The sequence below is a fragment of the Oryzias melastigma genome, linkage group LG23 (genome assembly GCF_002922805.2).
Source record: "Oryzias melastigma strain HK-1 linkage group LG23, ASM292280v2, whole genome shotgun sequence".
Classification (NCBI taxonomy): Eukaryota; Metazoa; Chordata; class Actinopteri; order Beloniformes; family Adrianichthyidae; genus Oryzias; species Oryzias melastigma.
This window is the reverse complement of record NC_050534.1, coordinates 18,086,219-18,109,827: the sequence shown is the minus strand read 5'-3', so window position 1 is coordinate 18,109,827 and position 23,609 is coordinate 18,086,219. Positions and strand designations below refer to the sequence as shown.

Here is a 23,609-nt window from a genome sequence, read left to right as displayed (position 1 = left end):
AACCGGAAGTCTCGAATATCACTGATTTAATGTATCTTTCCATCAGTTTATTAAGGTCACGTTAAAGTAAAATATTTATTTTATTTAATGTTACAGATTTTATCAATAAATACTATAAACAAAATTATAACTATAATTTGAACACATGTAAATAAAATAATACTTCAGGATATTTTTGTGGAGTTAAGTTACTTTTTTCTTTCTAAACTAAAAGAGTTTAACACGTAAGCAGCTTTAGTTTACAGTGATTGGTTGTAATGCAACATTTCTATCTTCATTATTATTGTTAATAGTAAAGAATCTTTTCAGGCATTGACACAATTATTCAAGCCTCATTTTCACTGAGCGGTACGGTTCATTTCATTCTGGTTTCCACTCAGTATTCCTCGCTTCCACTGAGCGGTTTGTTTTAAAGGCGCATGTGTGGTGTAGACTGCTAGCGCGTCATTACGCCATTGTAGTGCGACGACTAGAAAAGCAGCAATGGAGGTCATCCAGCAGCTCGTCTCTTTATTGCTTTACTTTTTTTGCATCTTTTTAAGTGCACAGTTGGTGGCTGACCACTCTAATCTTTTCAGGAGTAGACACAACAATCATTAAGACAACTCTATATACAGTAGATACTTTTTTTTTCATTTTCGATATCTACGGTACTTTAATGCAAAATGTTTTTTTTTCCTTTGTTGAGCATTTAACAAAAGGAACCTATTCTTACAAAATGATGCTTCACAATTCTTAGTACCACACAGTGGCAAATTAATAAAAAAATTGTTGTTTGTCCCAAGGACCACTTTTGGACCCCTCCCCCCCAAAAAATAGTCTTCCTGCCAAAATGCGAAATATCAAAGTGTTGTTTTTTCCCCCCAAAACGTCCCTGTTACTTCTTCTCAAGATAGAAACATACAGATGGAGAAGGAAAGAAAGAACAGACACGGCCTTGTTCATTGATTGAGAAAGCCAGAAAATCAGTACTAGAACGGTTCGGCTGTCTTCCAAAAGATGATGCTGTGAAAGATATAAACAGCCACTAATTAGCAGCCGATATTTACCAGAAGACAGCAGGAGGGCTCCGAAAGCCAATTCTGTGCTTTTACTGAAAAGGTGTTTCATGAATGTGAAACAGCCATGTGGGCCTGAAAACAAACAGCTCACTGTCCACCTATATTCCAAAAATAGAAGTGAAACATCTCAGGATACAAGTCAGGCTCGATGACAGTCATCGACACCCAAGAAGCAAGGTGAAGAGGGCTTGAAGGCAAATCTATTTTTTGCAGCGACAGGGTGAAAAACAGGTTCTTTACTCGCAATGATGCACAGATACTAATCAATACTAAAAATCTTCACTATATGGTACTCATATAGAGAGGGAATATCACCAAAGGGGTCCTACTTTCAAACAGATTGAGCCCTGGTCCTCCTGTAACGTGATGATGTTGAACTTTTGATCCCTTATTTCCAGCGAAAGAAGCAAAGGAAAGAAGATCTTTCAAGCTTATATTTCCAAGATTAAATGAATATAACATAGATAATAAAGTTCATTTCTTAATAGACTTACTTTGACAACCCTCTAAGAAAATGTGTTTGCAACCAAGAGTTTTTGTCAAACCTTTAACACTAGAGATGTTGCCGGTAACAGGAAATATTGTGCTCTTGAATTACAGTAACTTTAAGACAATTCATTTAATTCCAGTGGATCTTGAACGTTGAAAAAGCCAGCTTTGTGCTGATTTGCAGCACTTTATTAATGTAAAATGCTGCAGATCCAAAGCATTCTCAATACCAACTTGTCAAATATGGACGTATTATCACTTTTTGATGTTTTGGATATCCCTAACTCATCGTTTTTTGACGTGCCGTCCCGGGGTGCAAACCAGTACCAGTTCTGGAGCCACTTGGTTCCTGGGTTGGAAAAAATACATTTGCTAATCAGGGGTGCCCAACGTGGGGGATCCGAGGGTTGGACACCCCCGATTTAATGGAAACAGGCAACACGTCGAAAAACGATAGGTTAGGGACACCAAAAACGTCACAAAAGTGACGCAGAGTGGGTCTGGAAAATACTAGGGATGTCCCGATCAGGTTTTTTTGGGCCCGATCCGATTCCGAGTCATTTGATTTTGTGTATCTCCCGATACCGAGTCCCGATCCGATACTTTTATAAGACATTTAAAACATGAATAAATTAAACAAACAGATTAGTGTTGTCCCTCATTTATATTTTAATAACCTTCTTTTATCATTAAAAACTTAAATAAAACACATCTATGAAGTAGCTTTAAAAAACAAGTAAAAATACAGCAAATATAAACTAGGAAAGAAAATACAATTTTCTTGTTATATAAGTGATAATTAGTCATGTGATAAAGTTTAGTGACTTTAGCTTTAACATCTTTAGAGCTATTGAACATTTTTGACCAAATGTGATACCTGTCCTCATTTAAAATTCTTAAAAATAAATTATGACTTTATTTTAGAATAAAATTTGATGAGTGTTCATGAATAGCTGATATCATTATTAGTTTTAATTTATTAGTTGTATTTATGTAGTTATTTTTAAGATTATGTGCTTATTTTTTAAGTTCTTAAGACATCACATTTTCAGTTTTATTACCACAGTAGTTAATTTTCTTAACTGTTATTTCTCTGTCAGATAAATCAAACAGGCATATCAAAGGACAGCTGGGGTCCTAAGGAGTTATATCACGGCACTAGCATGTAGCAGTTAGCAGCTGCTGTGTAGCCATCTGTCTGCAGCATGAAGAGCTTCACATTAAAAAAAAAGAAAAACTCTGTCTCTTTCTGTTAAAATGCATTTATAGGTTGTTGTTTGTGTTATGACAAACCAATAGAGACACTTGCTGTCAGTTTAAAGCATTTTTAAAGGAGTTATTGATCCCGGAAGTTAGCTTTCTAGCTAGCTTTGTTAGCTTTTGTTTTGTTAGCCTTATGCTTGACTTGCTGCCGTTTTCTGCTGCGTTTTCTGGTAATGACATTTTGTGATCTTTTCATGACATGCAGACTTGTAGTGGAGTATTTATCCATAAAGATAAGATGAAATAAAAAGCTCTGATCATAATGAAAATAAATGAAATGTCCTATCCTGATCGAACAAAGGAGTCCGATTCCGATCGAGTCCCCAACCACGTGATCGGATCGGGACATCCCTAGAAAATACATACATATATGACGAGTTGGGAGTGAAAATGTGTCAGCAAATCATTGTAAAGCTTTGAAATCAATCGCGCAAACAGTTGTAGAATTAGGGTTAGTCAAAGAGTTCTTGTGCTGTAGCCCTTTAAATAATCATGACCAAATTTGTTTGATGCCTATAAATTTTGGTGCTTAACATTTGTCCAAAAGTGCGTTCATTTCCCTCCTGGCTCTTGTGGGAGGAGATACAGTTGAAAATATTTTGCCTTGTTACATCATAAAAAACACAGACGATGTTGAGAGATCAGGTTTATTACGGCCGGGGGTAATCACATCGTCATGTCTGGGTTCATGAGATCATTCAGAGAGTCTGACAGTACAGCGAGGTTCACCATCTACTGCAGGAGCTGCGCCTGAATGAAGGCACTTTCATTGGTAAAAAAAAGAAAAGAAAAAATAAAAATAAAATTAGAGGAACTTTTTATTATTCTCTCCGTACAAATAAAATGGTAAATGGTTTATACCGTGTTTTCCGGAGTATAAGTCGCAAGAGCCAAAAATGTCTAATGAAAAGTCTGACGTTTCAGAACAAATCTGCCAAGCCAAGTGTAACTAAAAAATAAATAAATAATACTAATCTTTTGATGTGTATAAGAAATATATCAAAATTTCAGAGGAAAACAATCAGATTCTCTTCCATGTTTCTTTTGGACGACTTCTTCTGCCACTGTCAGTAACAAACACTTATACTAAGATGCAGCGCCCTCTAGTGGTTGTTAGGGGAAACCACCGCTTAAGGACAACCAGTGTTTACTGGGAAAAAAAAAACAAATTACCCTATTATTGCCTAAAAGTAGGACCCTTGGGTAAACTATAAAAAAACTGTGACTTATACACCGGAAAATACAGTACTCGTGTAGCACTTTTCTACCTTAGCCCAAAGTACTTTACAGTCACAGACCCATTCACCCATTCATACACTAATGGCAGCTCCATTGCCAAACACTGGAGCCAACCTTCCAACAGAGGCAAGGTGGGGTTCAGTGTCTTGCCCAAAGAGACTTCAACACATGGGTAGGCAAGGCGGGAATCAAACCTGCAATCTTACAATCAGAAATTGACCACCCTACCACTGCACCACGGCTGCTTCGTATAAATAAGAAAAATATCACAAAATTCTGGAGAAGTACATTGCCAACAATCAGTTTTGGACGCCACCTGCTGATCACACCACCACCACCACATCACTACCAAAGCTGGGTTCCTGATTTGTGGGCGGGAGGCGGCACTTGGACAAACTTCAGATATTTGAACTCTGGAAACATCTGATGCACTGGAAAATGACTGATGCTTCACACTGCTGCTAAACATCACGCACGGCACTCAAAACGCACTGCAGGACCGCTGATTGTGTATGTACGTTGACTTAACATTAAAACTAAATGTCCCTGCGATTTGCGCTGGGTGAGGATTCAGCTTTAGGATGAAGAAACATCATTTAGAAAAAAACAATGATGTTAATGAAATGTTAAAAACATTTTTTTTTGTTTTATTCCACAGCTGCTGCTCATTTTTACGTCACACAAAGATTTCACGGGGACAATGCTCCTGTACTGTCCGCTCAGCTCTAGTCAATGGGCAACAGTCTAATAAAACACACAGTACTCTGTTCAGGCTTATGTTGGTTTTTCAAATCATGACATCTATTTAATAAGAAGTCTTGTGGAGACCAGTGTTTAGGAAACAATGGTGTTTTCTGTTCGGCAGCAGGAACACAAAGCTAATATCCTGCATGGAGATATTACTCCAGAGAAAGGGGAAGCTTTGATCACTCTTTCCGTCTCCATGCAGTTTGAAGGCTGGATGGAGCCGCTCTCATAATTTCGCTGCTTTCTCTGCGAACCTGACGGGCAGCCTTGACAACAGCCAGATCTGAGGCACACTTGCATTTGGCTCAACAAATTTGGCAGAAATACAACACAGAGGCTGTTGGCAAATCGCAAAAAAGATGAATAGTCCAAAAGTCTGCCAAACCCTTTGCACAGGGGTATGTGTATTTGGAGTATAATGAGGCTGCAGTATGAAGCTGTCGAGTATAGCCTTGTTTCAGTTCTTTGCATGCTGATACTTGTTTGCTATTTAAAGGTCACATTTAGAATTTACAGCCCCACTTATCAACACAAAGATTAGCTACTTACATTAGAATTACAAATAATGAGGCAAGCTTATCCTTGCAAAAATACTGACAATACTCAGTCTACTGCACTTTTACAGGGAAGGTTAAGTGTTCAAGCTTCACTACTGCTTAATGTTGTAGTTTAGACTGTACAAACTAATCACCAGGTTTAGATCAACCTTTATCTTGAAGATTCATGGTGGGTTAGATGGAAATTGTGTGTTTTGGCGCTTTAACCCTTGTGCTATCTTATGGGGTCCAGATGACCCCATCCTTATATTGATGTGTGATCCCTCCCATGGCAAATGTGGACGAAGGTGGACAGGATTTATGTCTGCCACAGATACCAGTGAAGATAAAAAAAAAAAAAAATTCAAAAATAAAGTTCAGGGCGCTGTCTTGTGGGGTCCAGATGATCCCACTCCCAAAATACCGAGGATAGCACAAGGGTTAACCCCCCTGGATAACACGTCAATATAAGGCTGGGGACATTTGGACCCCATAAGATAGCTCGAGGGTTCCTAGTAGTCTTTTAATTAACATGACAATTTTAATCTTAATTTTCTTTATATATGTCCTCCTTAATTAGAAAAATGGCATAAGAACATAGTAAAAGAGTAAAAAAAAATATTTGAGTGGGACTTTAAAACTTTCTGCAATCTGCTGGGACTGGTAGAATAATACAGTACAAAATCTACCTCGTGTATTTTGTAAAACAAAAAGAAGATGTATCTGATGTCAGATACTTTATGATCTGGAGCTCCGTCTAGTCGTGTCTGTCAGTCAACTTTTCTCGTTCAACATCAAAGCATTTGATAATTTCGCTGCTGCAGATGCCAGAGGGGAAAAAAATACATTCATTAAAAAAAAAAAACAGAATTAGCCTGGTGCATTGTGTCTGTTAATCATGGTGCCTGAGATGTCTGACATCAAGATAAACTGAACAGTTAATAAACTTAGGTTTAGCCCATTTAGAGACAATCGATGCTAAGAGCCCACAAATTATTAGGTGTCAAAAGTACTATGAAAAAAGGTGTAGCCAGTGTACTGCAACCCTTTGTTTCAAAGACGAACATAAGCTGATGAAACCAGGCTTGTAACATTGATTATGGAGATTAGTACAACATGTTTCCTCCTCAAACCACTAAAGGCTTTGCTTGCTCATGGAATACAGTCAACAGATAAAATCTAAGTTCCAAGGAGGCGATATCTAATTAGGTCTGACCCCGGTACAGGGGAAAGAACCCAGGTTTAGCAAGCAGCACAGCAGTATTGGTTTTGAAGAGATTTCCCAGCAGTGGATCAGCCAAAACAGTTGCTACCTCAGAGGAAGAGGCTGAGTCATAGTAAACATTACTGGAATGAAACAAATGTGTTTAAATAAAGCTATTTTCTTCCATTTTTGAATAAGGAATGGCCTCCTTTTTTAAGCAGACACTATATGCTAGAAACTCTAAAACACTTTGGGTAAAGCAGAATGCCCTTGAAGTTGGCACTTGATTCAGAATGCTTAATCGTATTCAGATGGTCTCCCTGCATGATGATGACACAGCGATTGCATAGCCAAATCTTTCCAGCGCTTTGCTCTTGAACTGTAAATTGTTGACTCAAACTTCTGTTTTTTCTTTTACAAAAACAGAGGACGAAGAGTTTTTTTTTTTTTTTTTTTGACTCAGCAGAGAAACCTGACACCTTCAAAATGAAGGAGACCAGAGATAAGCCGACTGAACAGGAAGCATCGCAGGCTTTATTACCCGAGACAACCATGACCATTGATCGCTCTCCTCTCTGGTCAGACAGACACTGTTTGAGCTTTGCTTTTCAATTGAAGTTGCAGTTAAAAAACTGATGAGTTATTTCATTCTTTTTGAATTATGTTTAAAAGTATTGCGAAATCAGTCTACATGATTTGATGTCGACAGGTACAAATCAAAGGGGGATAAAGCTTAATTTGTGATCAGTGGTGTACTTTTATTGAAAAAATGAAGACATTTACGCATTTGACTAATCAGATGGACCCCTTCACATCGTTGGCAAATCGGATGGAGCCTTTTGATCCAAGATGCCCATCTCGATATATACATTGGTCATTGGGAGTATATTTAAGTAATGTCGACTTTAATTAAAATAAAACTGCTGAAGCAGAATTTAAATGATATATCAGTGTTTTTTTTTGTTTGTTTTTGTCTATTTATTCATGTATCGTCATTGCGAACATTATTATTGCATATTTTCTTGCATAGCAAATTTATGTATATTACTTGTCATTTATTTGGTTGACAAGTTATTTTTGTGCATAAGCATATAATTAATGTCAATTTGAGTCATATTTTTACGTTTCTGCAGATGTCACAAACCAATTTTCATCCTTGTTAGCAGCATTTTAGCCAATTAAAATGTTTGGTAGGGTTTATTAACCCTTCATCACCTGGGCTTTTACAATCAACAGCGGAATAACACACTCTTTTAACTACCATCACTCTTCAACCGTTAACACGATGTCGCATTATGCAACACTTTACATTAGTATGTGTCAAAATCAGTGTTGCATATCAGCGCAAAGCCACTTTTCTTTGCAGCAGAATCAGCTGGTTTACCTTGATTACAAACACTTTGCAAGTGTCAAGTCTTTCATATAGGTGGGAAAGCTGTTTTTCTCCAAATCAGAATCAGAACTTAAACTCAAAATGCTGCTCACATGGACTAATGCTGTACTTGCACATCTGTAGACAATTCAAAATACAACTTTACTACAGTAAAGTGTTGCATATGGAAGTAATGCCACTTTGCTCAGAATCATCTGCATTACCTTATAAAGTAAATGCGACACTACTGTCAAGTGTTGCATATCAGCTTAAAGCTTCTTTTATTCATATTAATTAGGGCTGTAAGATTATCGTGTTAATTGTAAATAAATAATTACAGACATTTTAGGGTGTTATTTATTTATTTTTAATCACATTAATCTCTTTCTTCTGTGAAGTCCGTTCATGTCTGATAATGCACACCTGGAAGGGCATTATCCCCACCCATACCATGGTCATTTACGAAAAAAAATTGTTTAAAAGCTTAAATTGTTGTCATGGTAACAGCTCTAGCACGGGCAGTAACTGCACTGTACTATCGCTGAGGAAACTGCCTAATACGAGAAAATAAAGCATGATTTCAGAGGGAAACTTTGCCTCTTCTTTCATGTTTCTATCAAGATGATGAAGCAAAAATTTGTTTTAAAGGAAGAAAATCCAAAGTCTAAATAGTTCATTTCCTCCTTCTTAGACCTGCCTTTTTTCTTTTTCTTCATCCTAGTCTACAAAATGATTAAATTTACCAAGCAGGTAAAGGAAAATACAAAACATGTCTTTTCTGTCTTGCTGTTATGATAAAATGTGGAATAAAGTTTTTCAATAAATGTGTTACGATATCAATAAGACGTTTGTGTTCAATACTTTTTGAGCTGTTCATAACAACGTTTCTACTGTTTTTTATGTTCTTAATTAGGGAATACAGGACCTGATGTATTTTTTTATTTGTTGGAGATTGAAAACAAAATATCCCTTAGTGATGTAAAGGCAAAGTTGGAACTCTGTTATGATAAGAAGCTTAATAAAGTCCCCTTTTAAAGTTATTTTGATCTTTTACTAAATGTCACAAAGTTAAAAAATACCTCAAAATTAGGCTTTACACAGCAATTATTAGGTTATAAATAAAGTGATTAAAATTGATTTATTAGAATAATTAATTAGAGATCACGATTAATTGATCACACAAAAAAATGAATCGCATGACAGCACTATTATTAGAATCGGAATTACATTAACTGCGTAAACAGTTGACTTTGGTTAATTCATAGAATGTCAGAGTTTAGAGGATTAATTTCAGTGATAATTATAAAATATTTTATTTTAAATATATTTAATGTAGTCTTGATGTCAGAATTGCTCATTACGATGGAAAATATAGCTCACAACCTCGGATCTTTTTCCCTTTTTTTCCCCGAAAGATTGTGTTAAAATGTAAATTTTTGACCAGCACTAGTCCTCCCGACATCTATGTTACTGTAGATATGTCATTAAAGTTTCAAGATGGCGGCTAATTAAAAGCACAACATAATTAAAACTTGGCAGAAAAGGGGATAAACCTCTCTGATGTTAATGTAAAATTGGGCATGGTTTCTCCACGCAGATGGCACATGAATGGCAAGTTAAGAGAAGAGAGAAAAGATCTCACTGAGCAGGAGTCTTTTTTTTCCAACACCTACTTAAGCAGCCCTGTTTTAGTGGTTGCTAGGAAACACTCAGTGTTTCACTTAATCAGTGAGAGATGGGATGTGTGAGCCCAAAGTTAGACTTTTGCTCAGAGGCAATTATAAATCTCTTTCAGCACATTTTACAAATTAAAGCCAACACCTGACATAAAGATACTGAAGCAAGTTCATTTAGTGTGTTAGTAATATGTATTGAAGCACTCTAACATTATGGTTTTGTAAAAATTAAACCAAATGAATTACTTTTTTAGATTAAAACAAAGTCTAATTTGGAATTATCTTCAGGGTCCTTTTAAATAATACTTTGAACTGCTAACATTTGTTTGAATTCTCTGCTCAAACTCCCCAGAACAGCTGCTGAAAGATGTTTTGATATGATTTGACAGGAAAAACATGAAAATGATTACGGGAGGAAATGAACCCCAGCAGAGTAAATAAAGAAATTTCTGAGAGAAAATTAGCTCTGGAATTGCGTTATTGGTCAATAAACATGTGTTTTTGCATTTAGATAACTGGTGCTGTAACTGTGTCACTGCAATTTCATTACTGGGAAATGGAAATAGCCATTTGTGAGCCTATTATAAGCAGAAATGGCTTTCTGTTAGTTGACATGTATGCATACTAGGACTCTTTTTGAATGTCTTGCTGCTTCACTGATGCTAAGAAGGTCTTTAGGTCTTGGGAATGGAGGGAAATATTATAAATATACTCAATAGTCTTTGATTTTTTTTTTATTTCCATAGCTTTTGCTTAGCAAATGTAGTTTGAAGATACAATGTAGAAACAAAAAAAATGTGGAGATAAACAAAATCTAAGAGTGTTGATCGAACCAAAACATAATAAATGGAAAAACACAACAAAAGGAAAGCCTGACTTTAAGTAGCTAAAACGTTGAGCTTGTTTACACTGAAGGAACTAATGAACTACAAGTGAAACAAATGTTGATTGGTAATTAAAACAAGGTGTGAACACTTAATGAGGTGGTTTGTCAACTCAAAAAACTTAACAAATCAACAGAAAATCTCATACTCAAGTTATTCTTCAGACTTACTTATCAATGTCATGTTTTATTTTATTTTTTTTTACTCAGGACAGTTAAGATTTTAAGTTAATATTAAATAATTTTCTACAATTTCTTTTGTGAAACATTAAGATGACAAAAAATGCTATAAAAACATGCAATAATCCTCCTAATATAATAAATATAAAAAATATTGAGAATAAATTTCCTACAACGTCAGATTAAAGTCAATATTTACTTTTTTTACTGGTCTATCTAACCTTTGATATGAATCACATGACTTCAAGTGCACCAAGCTTGCATAGTTCCAATCTACTGTTTTTAGCTGCATAATCTTGCCTGATTGACACATTTTAGCCGCCATCAGCTCCAAGTGCAACATCAGGCCTCCACCTCAGAGGCAACGGTCCTGCAGATCCTTTAAGATCTGGACAGATCTCGCGCTCACCCTTAACAGCCAAAAAAAAAAAAAAACACTTTGGGGTCTGCCGAAAGTGGGGCAGAAAGTCCCACTGAAGCTGAGCTTGAAAACCTCTTTAGTGAGGAAAATCTGAGCCCACATGATCCAAGATGTTTTGGTCTGACGAAGATTTAGGAAAGATCAAAATGGCGTCCCAAACTAAATAAATAAAAATTCCTATTCCAAGACTTTAATTTGCTCCCCAAAAACTATTTGTCCACATGACCAAAAATATATATATTTTAATGACCAATTTGCCCCATTAATAAAAATCTAAGGATGGTGATTGATGCCAATCTTGGTTTTCAATTGTAACCTGATTACAGTTTTTATTACTTAGTATTTTTTTTTCCTTTTTTATTAGGATGAGGTTCAAGTTATAAAGCCCTAACCTTAATAAATAAGGATTGGATTTTACCTTATACCCTACAATGTCCATCTACACCAGGGGTCTGCAACCTGAGGCTCTTTTATTCCTTTATTGTGGCTCTTTAGCTTTAATAAAGAATGCTAATGATTGAAAAATTAGTTAAGTTTTGCCATTTCTGTTAACATGTCAAGCAACTGCAAGAAACAAGTTTCATGTACTGTCAGTATGTCTGTAGAAATGTTCTTTAATTTTGTTTTTAATTTATAGTTAATCAAAAAAGGCCTCCAAACGATGTTTTCTTTTGGTAAATTACACTAAAGCGGTTGAAGTTTTGAACAAATGCAGTTTAAAATGATTGAAAATAATTTAGAGTTTTGTGTTTTGTGCCTCACATCTTAGAGGATGACAATAAAAAGCTCAATTTATTCTGTGTTGTTGTTTTTTTTTATAGATTTAAATAAATACATTATATTAAAATGTTGTTTATATCTAAGAGTATAAGGGAAAAAATGATGGTGGCACACCAAAATCCAAATCATAAATAACATCATGTTTGACTGTCTTGCCGTTTGAATTTAAGTCAAGCTGCTGCAGCAGGAGGACCTTTTATATAAAAAGGTTGGGTTTTATTTTAACAGGAACTAGTGTGTGCTGTCATAGTAAAATAAGTTAAAACAAATATACATATAAACATTTTACAAATACAACGATTGTAATATTTCATAAATCAATGTTTAATTGACAAAGAGGCATAAATATTGTGGATTATTTTAGTGATAAAGTGAGACTGTGTGTCTGTCGTTGGGTTCTGGTCTATAAGAAACTAGACTAAGTGGCTCTTTTAGCTTTAAAGGCTGCAGACCCGTGATCTACGCCATGGGACCTGCGTTTCAAATTTAAGCCGAATAGTTGCCATAGTAAATCTATTGAGGTATATTCCTGTTGAAAGTATTTGCAAGTTTATGTTTATACCTTTCAATAAATTTTGCCTCAGAAAGAAAAATTCATACAGGTGAAAAAATATCATCAAATCGAGAATCCTTTTGTGTTTTAGCGGCAATCATTTGTGTGTGTGATTAAAGGTTTGTGTCAGCCAAAAACGAAAAGATTTACAACTGTGAAAATGTTTTATATTAACATTTTGTGTCTACAGAATTTTTAAGATCATCACAACACCACATGCAGTTGTCAAAGTTTCTATTTTTTCTATGAGCGCACACAGATGCAAAGTTAGAAGGAAATATGTTATTTTGCACACACAGTTGTCAAATAATATAGAAACCAAGAGTTTATTAGCTATGAAGCTTGCTTCTTCTGACATGATGAAAATGTTTTGTAATTCGCGCACATCAAAAGAGCTCCCACGAGGGATTATGTAGGGCGTTGAGTTTGATTAACTCTCTTTTATGATTCCGTTCACAGCAGCTGGGATGACGTTTTGTCATCTTAAGATGAGACTGACAGTAGAAAAGCATCTCCAGCTTTAGAAACGAAAGAGAAACTATAAGGAAAAAGAAAAAAAACCTTTGGAATTAATTGGTATTACATATTGCAACCTGATTGAATACCGAAAGGTATCAATCGTTTTTACACGACAAATTAACAATGCAAACAAAATGATTCTGCATTTGTAAACTTCCTTGTAAAGATGCACACATTAAGCTTCCAGATGCAAAACATAGTACCATGAGTAGACTTTCGTTTGAAAGAAATCCCTCCATCCAAAGCCACTTGTTACATTTGTAAAAAAAAGGATACATTTTAAGAATTATGGATCGTGGAAATGCTTTGACATCGTGCATTTTAACCTGTGATCTAGTTTTTAACAGAAAAACAGTAAAAAAGCTTATTTGTTTGGGTCAATCTATAAGTGTTTAATCACCTAGTCCAAGACCCCGAGTGCCCTACAAGCTCATTTCTGCTCTACTGTCTGTTCTTAAATGGATACACAAAGATCCTCCTGTACGTCACGACATCAGGACACAAACAAACACCAACACACAAACAAACTGCATCATCCAGCAGGCACAAAGATTAGAGCATTTTAATCAAGTTTGTTTGATGAGAGCATGGTTTGACTGGGACATGCAGCTGGCAGCAAAGGACAGAAGAATTGAATTAGTTCCACTCTAGACAATACAGTAAAGCTCTGACCAGATTTGTTCCTGACAGTGAGCACTGGCCATTTTCTGAAGTCTAAACACAAAAACTCTCAGCGTTTACAGACAAAGATCAAAAATAAATACCCACAGAAGGCAGCATGTAGCTGAGAGCAATCAGTTGTTGTTGGTAGTGGGTTTGTTTTCTTAGATAGTAAAAGGAAATTCTCCCCATCGATTTAATGATCACATTCACTTCAAAAGCATCTTTATTTGAATTGCTGGAGATCATTTAAGGTTTACGAAGTGTATTATATAAAGTAAAATGTGTTTTCTTCTGAAGACAACATTGAAACAGACATAACTCAAAGCAATGAAACCCAAAATTGCAGCTTCTAAAAAATACAAATATAGGAGCTAGCTAAAATAAATGTTCCACGGAACAATTTTTAATAAAAATTTCCTGAAAATACACCAGAAAAAATGCTGATATGTGATGAGGAAACGACTGCTTAAGCCAGGGTGTCCAAGCCATTGAAGCTCCTTATGGGCCAAACACACCTGATCCAGGTAATCCATACCAGATAAGGCAGGATTTCTGGAAAATCAGCCCTCGAGGCCTGGTTTTGGACACCACTGGCTTAAGTAATTTCTGCTGCAACTACTATATATTGACAATCATAAGAATATTTTCGAGCCGCTTCTGAGTCAACTGATGCCACTTCTCCATGAAGGCGCTGACAGGCCGTGTGCTTCATATCTGCTCCCCTCTTGGGAAATTCCTGCAGCACCTTCTGACGCAAACGTTTCATACTTCATGTAGGCCTGTTGTGTAACAACGGGGAGACCAGGGTTGGTTGTCACAATGACATTATGTTTACAACATGGTGAAAACAGTAAGTACAGCAGAAAAATAGGTTTTATTGAGAAAAATGTACTGGTTGAACTTTACATTCACTCGCATGATTTCCTGTTTATGTTGTTAATACCCCCAAATTCACAAAAAGTGCTCTGGCTGTGCTGCGGTGTCCAGGAAAAATTTGAACCCAACAAAATGGACTTGGAGCCCCGGAGAGGCTGGATTGCAGTCTGTGTGCTTCTTGCACTTTTTAAGTTACGTAAAGACTCCGGCGGTCACCCCCGAGCCGTAATGATTGGAATGTGAGCCCTGGGTAACAGACACTCTTTGAACTACCAAAACATTTATGCAATCAACCTAATTCCGATGGATCTGTAACACTTTACAGAAGTAGTGTTGTGAAGTTTTTAAAGTGTTGTAAAGCACTGATATGCAACACTTTACTAGCCTGAAGTGTTGTCAAGTTTGTAAAGTATTGCAAATGCCAAAGCCACTTTTCTCCGACAGATTCAGCTGGTGTATTTATTTATTTATTTCAGCGTAAAGCTGCTTTTCTCTGCTTCAGAATCAATCAGAATTACGTTAATTACGCAAATGGTTGAAGAGATATAAACCTTCAAAGACTATCAATACTAGCTAAAGCTCTGGTGCTAAAGGGTAAACGCTTAATGCAAATTCTTTGCAAGTACACACAAAAAAGTGTGTTTCTGATCTTACAAACCATCTCTACAAATACAATGTTATCCCAAACATGGAGACTTTTGCATTTATAGAGACTAAATACCAACACTTTCAGTCAAAAATGAATGTAAATAGCAGCACCATTTATGCTAACCATAATGTGCTAAAGGAATGGCCATTCTCATCATCTCAGCTGGAATTCTGAAACGGTACTCCCCACTACGCCTTTAAATTAAGAATCCTTCCAGATGAGTATCCTACATACAGCATTTGTTCAAAGTGACAAGGTTATTTCCACTTCCATCCGAGAGGGTTGTTAAAGCAGCAGGGTGCATGCAGAGTATAGCAGCACCCCGTAGCAATGGGCCACTCAGTATTCTACAAGTCAAGCTCTTTCAGCCTTTTATGACCTTTGTTTCATTAAGAATTCAAAGCACAATGTCAAGTACATCAAACCACACGAAAATGAGCAAAACTACTGAAAAAGTAATTGAAGTTACAGACTATTGCCGATGAGATTCTAAGTGACTGAAATGATAGTTTGTGGCTGTAACTGTAATAACTATGTGATGGAGTTAGTAGCATGACTAAATCAACAAAGTAAACAGCGTGACCAGCCTCAATAAGCACCAGTCCAAGTAGTTTCTTTTTGTGGCACAGCCTGCTCTACCTAATCTGTTGTTTTTCTTCTTGCAAAACGGGCTCCCTCCTCCCTTCTACCATCCATTACCCTTAATTAAGAGGGCATGGATCGACAGATAAGGCAGTGAGGTTCAGTTCTGAGACAAGTGTGGGTTGCAGGAATGCAGCTTTTTAGTCACGAATAGGGCTGGCTATAAAGCTAGATCCTCTAAGCACCGTTGAATTCCCTCAATGGCTTTAATAGTCGAGAACAGCTGTCATTCCACAACAAATTTCAATACCTACAAGAATCATTTTGTCAATGTGTAAAATTGAAAACCAAAGTTTCTGACATGGTGGTTGCATAAAGTCTGTTAAACAAGGCTATCGTAAACTAGAATCTAGCTCAGGGTATCTGCATCAATCAATATAGAAAATACTGAATACCAATAATTTCCAGAATCGATTTGATTTGATTCACCAAAACCTGGATCGAATCGACTTAGATTTGTTTCTATTTTGATCCTCTCAATTCAATTTGATTCAATTCAATTTTGAGGTTACACATTTAGACACATTTATTTAGAAAAACATTAATAATCAATATATGTTTTGAAGATACTTATATTAATCTGATACAGTTCACTTACTGTAAAATGTATTAGTGAAATTGAAAAAATAATATTGTTAATATTAAATGTATTCTCTGACAGAGAAGTTCCAACAATGGTTCTGCTTCTCCTGGAGGACGTTTCAGTTTGGCCACTAAGTGGTGATCACACTATAGCATTACACCTTATTCCAGAAGAAGAAGAAAGTATGATCAAAAAATGGTTAATTAAAAAATATATTTCCTTAAAAGAGTTAGGAAAATTCATATATTTAAAGATGTCCATTTAATGAGAAATTTATGTTTGGGTCAATGGAGCGTTAGCATTAGCCATCCTATTGGAAATCCCATTATACGTTAGCATCAAGCTAGTCAACTTGAACTTTTTGTGTTAGATCAATCTCTGCTTTTATAGATTGATTATTGATCTTTTCAGCTTAGATTGTTTCTGATCAATAGAATTGAAGCCCAATGAGGCAAATTGAATTTGTGATATTGGGCTATGTAAATAAAAAATGAATTGAATTGAATCAATTAATCAATTTTATCAAACGAGCTTAAAGCCCTAGTCATGAATTTACTAGTTTAAATCTTATTTTTTAAGTTAAGTTTTACTGAAAAGAATCTACTTATTTACTATTTTTTTTTTGTTGTAAGTTAGGAAATGTGTCACAACAATATCATCTTAAATGCAACGGAAAAGGAATTAAAAAAAAAAAAATCAGATAAAAGCAAAAGTTTTCCTCTATATTGGTGCATATTGAAAAAGACATTTTTATTAGGTCCCTAAAATGACTGTGAACTTAAATTAAAAATATATTTAAGCTTGACAGTTTGAACACTGGCATTTCTCAGAGCCATATCAGTGTAGAATCCATTTTATAGGAAGTGTGACAGCTTCTCTGAGGGACACTTGAACAGTCCTTAAGTGAGATTAGTGGATTCATGTCATCCCTGCGCTCACAGGTTCATGAGTTTTGTAAGGACAGCTCAATTCTTTCAGGCGGCGTACTGTGAAGTGCAGATTAAAAAGCAGCATTAAGCAGTAAAGCCTCTTTCCAGTCACTTCTAAAACAATGCACAGGGTTTAATCCAGTGGAGCCATTTTATCTCTACATCTTTGGATCGAGTTTACACATTTTATGTTATTTTCTAGGTTTGTTCCAATTTAAACAAGTATATATTTGTGCTTCCAAATCTTCATTTCCATCTTTAAGCATTCTTTTAAAGGATATAAATGATCTACCAGCTGGAATAACTTTGGTACTATTTTGTGTATATAATCAGTAAACCAATTGATTTCAAGATGCACAATTTGCCTCTTTAATTTGAACTTAATGTCCATAGGAAGTGGCGAAATGAGGACTGTAATTTCCCCGTGACACACAACATTCATTATCAAGGCCTGGTAAATAAACCCTTCCATTGCTGCCATGTTCAGCCGCAGACTGAACTAAAAAAACTCATGCAGTCCCATTTGCAATTCAGGATATCATGACAAGCAATTACCTGTACTATAACAGAGCCCTCTCTTGGAAATTCATGAATTGATTAGTAATTAGTGCCTAATGAAACTGCAAGCAATCAATATTGGGAAGAGTCATTTTTTTAATAAAGCTTTCTTCATATGTATGCGAAGAAGCTCATTTTAAAAGGTGAACTTTCAGAAAAAGGTGAGGACTATGCTGTTGATTTGCTCCGCTGGTTTTCTGCTCCACTTCCAGCGGGGAGTTACATAAGATAGCCTGTTGCATCATGGGAGTTTCAATGGAGGTCACAGAGCTGCTGCTGCTACTTCTTGATTGTACATACAATGCACTTTTTAAACAGCTATTTTTAATTTCATAGATTTAAAAAATATTGAATACATTAGAAACATGTATCTTTAATCTGAGCAGCTTGGAGCTTTTTCATTTGACTTATTTTGGTTAATTTAGAAGCTTTTTCTTAAACATTTTTAAATTGATCCGGTCCACATGCAGTGCGTCTCCATTGTGTTGCACAGACGCAAAAAAATGGTGTGTTTTTTAATCCATTGGAATGTTTACATCGCCTCCATCGCGTTTGTTCGTCTGTCCCTCCATAATGCAACCCAAGCTTTATGCAGGAGTTCTATTTCCAGTCCGTTTACACGTCAATTTTGTGGCAAAAAGCTGCCAAAATGGAAACAGGTCTGGGTTTCAAAATAAAAACTACTGTTGTACTTTCAAAATAAAACTTTATAAAATGTTATTTTATATCTAAGTTGATGCATCGACATGATATCAAGACTGAACATTACATCGTCGTTTATTTTCGTCATGGAAGACAAACGTTCACTTTTGGCAGTACTAAAGCATAACATCATTTATGAAACAAAATATGAATTTTACAAGGACTCTGTGAGGACGGAGCGGCACCGTTACCAAAGTTTTGAGCAAAGAGAGTGGGACAAACTTTTCGACATGAAATTGGGCCGGACAAACCAATCCCCTGTAACCCGGGGGGGCCCAGAGACACAGTGGGACAGACTCCCACACACCACAGACGGAAAAGTGTAAACCAGTCATGTTACAAACTTGACTGAGATCAGCTGGGTTCATTGGGGTGTTAGATTCTGTAGTTGTGATGCTTTTGTCTTTGTCTGACCAACTGTCTGTAATAGTAATAATTAAAAAAAACAACTTAGTTTTGTCTAACACACTAGGTTTAAGGAAAATACAGACAAGCAACAATCTGTATGTATAAAAAAATCCACATTCACTGCTTGCTAAGCAGCCTCTACATAAACAAAATTAATCTTTAGGATGCGTTTTAATCCTAAAAAAATAAAATAAAACAGATGCATCACTGCTGCCTGGTATGAAATATACTTCTTGAGCATATTGATTGTCACTGTAAGACTCCTTTAAAAAGAGACACACACACAAACACATATATATATTTCATTATGTGAATACTGAAATAACTAACATTAATGCTCACTGTTCAGCAATCACAATCTCCATTTGCCAATTTTTCACTTTTAAAAACTACTAAGAAAAGGAAAAAAAAGTTAAGTATTATGCATAAAAAAGTTATTCCTTCATTTCTTATACAATTGCTAAGGGTGTCATTGGTTGCACTTAATTAATTACAGACAAATTAGTGCATAATTATTATTTTTTTTAATTACCTTAACCTAATTTTTAACCTACAACTGTTGCTGTGTTCTCATATGTAACAGCAATTACAGCTATTAATATTAAAAAATAATTATTATTTAAAAAAATAGTAAATTATAGATTGAATAATTAAGAGTCACGAGTAGCTTTTGCTAATGCTAACTAGTTTCAAACACAACTGCAGTATCAGCTTGAATACATTAAGTTCTTGTTGCTTCTGCAGCTCAAAGTATTGACAGATTTAATTATTTAATTCAACTGTTGCCATTTTAAACACATTTGACTCTTTGGGGTGCCATACAGCTTGTATTAAAATAAATAAATAAAAAACCTAATCCTTAGTGGCTGAACAGGGAAAGGACAGCATATTCGGACTCATGACTATTTGACTAAATGCAAGAAAATCAAATACTGTATTTTTCTAAGTGGAAAATTGATGTTCCTTTTAGATTCGAAAATAATCAAAGGGTTTAATTCAAAGCAGATCTCTCAATCAAAAATACCGCAGATCCGTTTAAATGTGAGAAGAACAACAGAATAAAAAGTAAATGTGTTATCGATCTGCTTGTGAGACCTTTCAGTCCAAACATTTAAAGCTGTGCTGGTCAATATCTTGAACCAAGTTTTGTAACCTGAAGGCCGTCTGGTTTCAGTAGCAGATAATGCTCTCTTGTGACCCTGGCTCAGAAGCAAGCGTTGTTAAACTATGGCTGAAAATGTAAAGTGACAAGGAGCACACTTTGAAGGCTTGATTCCCACAGGCGGCTGGTTTTCTGTCCAACAGAGAAACAGCAAGAGCATAAAGGAACATGCAATCCGGTCAAAACATCTTCCACAGAGAAAGAATAAATCCTGGTAATTTTGTTAATAACATTTTTGATTAATTTAAATCTCCGTTATTAGTAATTAAATAATAAAAACTAAAATGTTCTACTTTCAAAGTCAAGAGCAGTGATGCAGAAGGTTGAAGTTTATAAAAGAAGAACAAGAAAAGAGAAGGTTGAAACAATGACCATAACACCTTTGTTGGCAGAGACGATCAATACTGTGACAAAGCTGGCACTCAGACTAACAGGATAAACTGAAATGACCTAAAAGTGGCTGCAATGAGCTTTAGTCACACCAATCATTTTGAAAATAAAGCACTGGTGCAGAGAGAGCAGTGAGGGGTTGTAATGTTACCACAGTCCCAATGGTGAATAACGGTAGAAAGTAGGGCGAGGAATCGATTAAAAACATTTAACTAATTAATCATAAACCTGGAAAAAAATAATTGTGACTGATTTATTTATTTTTTTTAGTTACAGTATTTGCCAAACAGTTACTATCTGCAAATAATCAGAATTTTAAATCAGATTTAAAACTTTTATTTTTAACTCTTTGGAATCTAGGGCCTAAAACTTAGTTTTTGTCTACTTTTGACTGTACCTCTGTAATTTCAATGTGAAAGACTACTTGCTTATTGGTATCATTTCAATCAGCACAACCTCACCTATGTGTCAAAACCTTTATTTAGTCATTTGTATTTACACACTAGACATAAAATCATGCAAAAACAGGCAATTCCGTCTGTAAAAAAGGGATTAATTTTGTTGTGGAAACCCCCAAAATGTTTAACGAACTGTTTTTACAACACAGAATAAAAGTTCTAGGTGTAATTTTATTTTAAAAAAAAAAACACGTAAGAATTAAGTTTTTCAACAAACTAATCAACATGCTTTTGAATGAAAATACATAAAACATCAATTAAGTTTTATTTAGACTAAGTTTTGTTATCCTGATCTCGCAGCTGCACAGCAGGAAGCCTGTGGACATTTTTTTTATCAATTGTGTGCGTTAACGTGTTAACTTTCCCAGCCCTAGTAGACATATTACTCAAATTCTACCTGTAAATGTATAAAATAATGTAACCTCTAGAATTAAATTCAACTTGTTTGATAGAATACACAATAGATTTAAACTGTTATCTGGTCAGAAAAAACTGTCTGATGTCGCCAAGTTTATTCAGATTTTGGGTGAATTTTAGGACTTTCAACAATTAATTGATGAGTAAAGAATTGGTATATTTTTTGTCATTTTAAATAATTATGATTGCCACCAGCTACAAAGTCATTGGATCACAAACCACAACAGGACGTTTTTGAGCCAGTACAGCCCTTCCACAATCAGAAAATATCAAATATAAACCTGTTTTACTGCAGCACAACAGCCATGTACTAGCACCTGATACAAGCATTCCTTGGTGTCTTGGCGTCTTCCTCACTGTCGTCAAGGTCATTTACTCACATTCTAATATTAGAGAAGGGGTGTCATCGTGCTATTATTAGGGCTCAGTGCTCACGATAAGCTCCCAAAAATCTTTGTGGGAAAATTTGCAAAGTCCAAGATTGATGATTCACAATTTTTATATAGTAGAAAAATGTAGTAAAAATACACTTCAGGAAAAATTTAGTTTTTGCTCTGAAATGCAGAACAATGGTAGATTTTAAATTTATAAACGAAAAATAAGCCAAATGCGAACTGCTACTGTTACCGGAAGTAAAGAAATCTTCAGAATAAGATGCCAGTGAAGCTCTTATCTTCAAAGTAAAACTAGCGAGTGTGTTTTAGCACTCAAAAAAAAAACAAAAAACAGAAGTTCCTTTTACATGCATAAGTTCTGAGAAAACGAGTTTGCTTCACATTCTTTTGATAACTCTTCAACAGTTTACATATTGAACTCTAAGTAAACCAAATGTGTCTAGCCTGAATACACCCTTACACTTTAACTACATACATGGACTTTGTTGAGCCTTTATTTGGAATTCGGGCTTGATCTTTGACATGTTTCCATCAATTTAGACCAAATCTTATGTAGACGGGCAGAACATGGTCATATTCTCAGATTGGTTCAAACCCCCCCAGGTGAATATATGCAAAGTGAACCAAGATGAAGCAGAAAGTTACTTTAAGCAGAATCTAACTTCAAGACGACAAAGTATAAGGGCAGCACAGTATGACTCAGTGTTTCTTCTCAGCAGGATTTCGCCTAAAATAATGAGAACAAAAAGGTGTTTGAAAGAAAAAAAAACTTCAAAGTTATAGGAACTTCTGTTAAAAGTTTCAGTTGTATGATGCCAGATTTTCATGCCTCTTCTTTACATCTTACTCCTAGTTTAAGACATTTAAGTGAAAACAGAAAAAAACATGTAAAGTAGAGTTTAAATAGAGACCACACAATGATCTTTAAAGCAGGACTAACTAGATAGTCTACAACTGTCCATCACTGGTTCTGGAGATCTACCACCAGGTCTCTACCACCAAGCATTACGTGCTGTTGATTACCTGGATCACGCGTGTTATCAATCCCAACATGTAAACGCCTGTGCTAATCAGCAGCAAGCAGGGAGAGCAGAGATACAGGAAAGAGGGCAGATCTTGAGGACTTGGGTTGGGTAGCCCTGATCCACATTTTATAAAAGCGCTGTCAATGGTGCTGATTTTTCACATACTTTGATCCAAATGTTGAATATTTTGACTGATTAAAGTTAAGGTTGGCTTTTTAAGAAGTGCTTACTTAACAGTTTAACAACTGAACTGTAGCCAATGACAACAAACCAGCACACGATATTTGAACTAATGTAACACTGACCATTAATGCAATGTACGCAATTAAAAGAGATTTAAAGAAAAGTAGCTTTGTGCTGATGTGCAACAATGTAAAATACCAGCGTCAGAATCAGCTGGTTTATGTTAATTACATAAACAGTTAGCAAGTTAAAGCTAAAGCTCCGGTGTTGAAGGAATAAAGCACAAACTCTTATAGACTTTGTAATGATTAAAAAAAATGACTGTCTTGACTTGCTTGCAACAATTTACTATGGCTTTTAAATCTTAAAGGCCTCCTTTTCTGTTGAAGGTTGCATTATTGTTTTTAATCAGATCTGTCAATGTTAATGACATGATTAACAAAAGAAAAAAAAATCTAATAACGAGTTAATATTTACTAATGGTAATTAATTATACTTCGAGAAGCGAATGTCTTCCACTTCGTGTCAGACAGTTCAAGCTTCCACAACGGGCATTAATTTCTGATGATGCAAACTTTGTCGGGCATTATCCCACCAATACCATGATCACTTACAAGAAATAAATATTAAATCATTTTTTTAGTAC

At 35.5% G+C, this 23,609-nt stretch overlaps 1 protein-coding gene across 2 annotated transcripts in view; it reads right to left on the bottom strand.

Moving 5' to 3' along the window:
* Positions 1–23,609, bottom strand: part of syt1a (synaptotagmin Ia) — a 219,143-nt gene that overhangs the window by 155,474 nt on the left and 40,060 nt on the right. The gene's annotated exons all lie outside the window — the stretch shown is intronic.